Source organism: Seriola lalandi, unplaced genomic scaffold (assembly GCF_002814215.2).
Source record: "Seriola lalandi dorsalis isolate HSWRI2012SDOR001 ecotype SW California unplaced genomic scaffold, Sedor1 jcf7180002054221, whole genome shotgun sequence".
Classification (NCBI taxonomy): Eukaryota; Metazoa; Chordata; class Actinopteri; order Carangiformes; family Carangidae; genus Seriola; species Seriola lalandi.
The window spans coordinates 132,801-137,361 of record NW_019524774.1 but is presented as its reverse complement, the minus strand read 5'-3'; positions in this window follow the sequence as shown (position 1 = coordinate 137,361).

The following is a 4,561-nucleotide window of genomic DNA, read 5'->3' as shown; positions in this document are numbered from 1 at the left end:
TTACGATTGGTTCGAAGAAGAACAATGAAGTCAGAGCGTTTCTGCCCCTGCAGCAGGATGACGATGGAGACAGAGCGTCCTCAGGCAGCGAGGTCTGACGTGGTGGGATGAGGCGAACGGTCCGGAGTGTCTTCCTGTTCACTCTGCTGGAAAACAGCGACACATAAAACAGAGAAGTGACGACCTGCGTGTGGAGGTATCAGCTCAGCGGAGAGTTCATCTCATCAGTCAACTGAAGGCCAGATTGAGGAGGAGGAGGAAACCTATTGATCTCGACCCCGTGACCTTTACTGCCGTCGATTCACTTCCCGCTTGTTGTATTCAGATGAACACGTTTTTCTTGTCTTTATCTCTAACTGTAGAAGAAATAATCTCTTCCCTGTCACTCGATCTGTCCGAACACTCAGCGGACCGGTGAGCTGACCGTACAGAGACAGGTCAGTCCTGCTCTGACGGGATCTCCACTAAAAACAATCACATAACAACAACTGTTTGTAATTCCAGTTGCGTCAAAGCCTTCTTTGTTTTCATCAACGTCTTCCTCCCTGAAGGGAAACACAGCGCGCTCCGTTTAATTGAATTAACCAACCAGCAGTAAGATTGATGCAGCGGCCTCCATGTTACTCCATCATGAATCTGAGGCCGGTGCAACTGAACTGTAACTAAAAGCTTATTGACCCTCCACAGCTGCCGTATTGGATAATATCTCATCTGCTGCAGGGAGCCTGTGAAGTATGAAGCATTTAGAAGAATCATGTGACCCACACATGACAGGAGCTACTGTTTATAACCCTGAGAAACACTGCAGAGCAACAACTACACAACAACTACACAACACAACAACACAACTGCACATCTACACAACTACACAACAACAAATGCTGGTCAATCATTGATCAGCTGATCAGCTCACAGTAAGAAGAACGGAGGTTCAGGTAAAAGCTACAGCAGTAATGAAAGCTGATAATAAAATTATTGATGAAAAATTACAAGAAATATATAATAATTACATATACAATATATAATAAACAAAAAAAGCACAATTTCTATCATCTGCAGGTTCTACAAACCCCCCCCCCCCCCCCCCCAGCCAGATGGTCTGATCTAAGAAATCCATTTACATCCCGTCCTCCTCGGTCCTGGTTGATATCTGTATAGCTGGTGTGTGTGTGTGTATATATATATATATATATATATATATATATATATATATATAATGTGGTCTCAGTGGTCCCTGTCTGCCCGGCTTTGATTTTTCCTCCCAGTCCTGTGACTGTCCTTGCTTTTCCTCTTCTTCTCCGATCTGCTGTATAATTGGCGAGTGTGACCCACCACCTGAGACTCCTCTTAACCTCCTTCCAAAAAACAAGAGCAAAGAGGGGGGGGGGGGGGGGGGGGGGCTCTTTCTCCAAGAAATGAGCTTGTTGAAAAGTCCACTGAGCTGGAATCCCACACAACAGTGTTTCTGTAATACATCACCTACAGTGTGATTAAGAAATTATATTATAGAATAAAACACACAGACTCTTGTTTTCTTGTCGTGTTTGATCTTAAAATAACGGAAGAATTCAAACATGTTGAATATAATGTTGTATTTCACTGACCTGAACTAAACTGTTATTGTGCTCCACTAATTTACAACAGCAGACCGGTGTGGAGGGAAACACAACGCCACCCATTATCAGCATAATGACAAAATGTTTTTTTAATGAAGTCACAAAATGTTCCCGCCTAAACTATCTGCTAAACATTTACTGACAGTCAGATTTGTTTTCCACGTGTAGCGAATAAAGGATGATTAACATTTTCTGCTTAAATGCAGAAAAAGAGCTGAAGACATAATGTGTTTACAACATCAGCATTTCAATAAAACCACAAACATCTTTCATCACATTATGTTTCAGTGGCCTGAAACTTCTCTGCTGTGTGATCAAAGAAAAACCAGCGTGTGTGTGTGTGTGTGTGTGTGTGTGTGTAACTGTAAATGTAATTAGTCAGGTTGGTTACAGAGGGGGTGTTGGGACTCATGAAGTCTCAAGTTGATTCATTTGGATCAATTTTAGATGCATGAAAAGGAAAAACTGTACGGTGTGTGATGTGGCGTGAGGTAGGGAGGCCCGGTGTCTCTGTAGCACCACAACGCTAATGGTGCTAACAATGCTCAACAATGTTGGGACATATGCAGCTCTTGTGATTTAGATATTGCACTTGGCCACATTAAGATTTTGATTATATTTTGATTAATTGTGCCCTATGACATCACACCACGTTTGGCTGCTTAGCTTATTGTACATTCTTGTTTGTAGTTGTCATTTTTAAAGGTTTCACCAAGTGCAATACATATTCAGAATCAGCACAACCTCAGCTAATTATCATTCAAGACCTTTATACAATATAACGGGGGTTTGTTTCCCAGAAAAAAATGAAAAACGGACCTTGAATTTTATCTGAGATTTACAGTCTATCTGTTTTTTGTAGAGAGAGCAACAATGCGCCGGGCAAACCGTAACGTCATCCAGATGTTTTCTAACTTTTCGTATTAGTTTATCCACCGAAGTCAGTGGCTCAAGTGGAAAGTGCAGATTTTCTGTAGTTTAAAATGAAAACAGCATGTGTCTAGCTGAAATGATCGTGGAGTTATGATGCTCTAAAGAGCCGCTAATGTTAGCGTAAACTCTGATAGCCTCCAGGCTTTCAGCGTTAAACTACAGTGGATGTGCTAGTTGTTTAGTGAGTTAGCTAGTTAGTTAGTTGTTTAACCTATAACCACACAAACTAGTGTAGTTACTTAAAGATGTGCTCCTTGGACCAGGAAGTAAAGTTCAGTTGCTACTGTAGGTATTAGCTCTACAGTACATGCTAACAATCGTAGCTTACATTAGAGCAGGTGAACACACCGTTTAATCCATCCTGACACTTTTATTGTCACTTTTTTTCCCAGACTTTTTACTTTATGTGGAGAAATCCAAATTTACAGGCCTGATGACTCTAAGTTATGATTGGACAATCGCTGTTAGTGGGAGGGGCTTAGTGAAAAGTCTGTTGTGTATTTATATATGTAAACTGTGACTAACTCTGAGTTAGTTTGTCTCTAGGTAATATAATGAGATGCCTGAGGACAATTAACTCATCAAGCGGTGCTGATGTTTTCACCCTGCAGCCCGCAGCAGCAGTGAACGCAGCGCGCTCAGGATTGATTAACGATATGCGTTGAACTGCAGCTCTAAAAGCCCGAGCCGGGGCAAAAGGAGTATTAACTCCCACCAACCAGCTCAGAGGAAGATGGCAGCGAGCGTCTCCATTAGCCGTGGAGGTAACGAGGCAGTGATGCACTCTGGGACATTATTGTCAGCTGTAAATCACATTTAAGGGAGGATGAGTTTCTACCTGAGCTGGGATCAGTTTATTAGGAAGAGGAGCTCTGACATTCAGCAATGACAGAGTGAGAGACTGACACACAACCAGGGACGCACTCGTTACAAGCTTGTATACCCGTGTTGACATTTAAGCATGCACACACACACACGCACACACATACACACACACACACACACACACACCAAACACTCACACACAGCCTTCCCTGGAAATGCACTTTCTCAACCTTGAAAACAGTTGTCCATTTCACCAAATGAGACACATTAAGACTGCGTGAGTCATTACAGGCGCTCATCATCAGCCAGAGTGAGCAGACATCGTGAGCGGTGGGAAACATGGAGGAGATGAGATAACGAGGGTCTGCAGGGAGGCAGTGATAAGAGCACAACCTCAGAGACAGTGGTCAGCCGACGTGTCGCACGGCAGAGGGCTGAAGGTGACTGGATGTGACGAGCCGTGTCCTCTTCAATGAGATACACAGATACACAACCAGAAAACTGAGGCAGGAAAAGTTCCAAAAAAGACAAAAATAAAACGGGTGCTGGTTCCTCCGCCGGTGCTCATCCTGACAGCAGGTCGGCAGCACAGCAACATGAGCCTCCTCCATAGAGGGAGACGACATCACATGACCATGAATATGACGTATGGTTTGTGGAAATAAATGCATAATTTTGCATGATATACTCTAGGGATGTGACGACACTCAAGAATTTTGGCAGTTGGTACCAACATCATTGAAATTCAATAATACTTGATACCAAATTCGATACCAAGATGGCAAACATACAGACACACACCTCCACATGGTCAGTGCACAGCAGAGGTTTAAACTAACAAGGCGACGGAGCGTGAACATGTTCATTTAACAAGTCAGTGTCATATTTTAACAGACTGAGCAGCGATGACTGTAGCTAATGTTGTGAGAACAAAGCTCATGTTATGATCTATCGATATGCTAGTGTAACCCAGGTACAACAAAGGGTTAACTGTTAATAATGTGTTATTGTAATGTTACTGTTTATTCAGAATGAGTGTAGAAATAATCAGCCACTCAGAATGCATAGTTCACTAAGTCCCGCCCCTAGCTGAACATAATTGACAGGTCACTATGCACCTGCGTAATCGGGTCGCGTGTGTGAGACAGAGAGACATGTAATGGCGGAGGAGAGAAACAAAACGGATG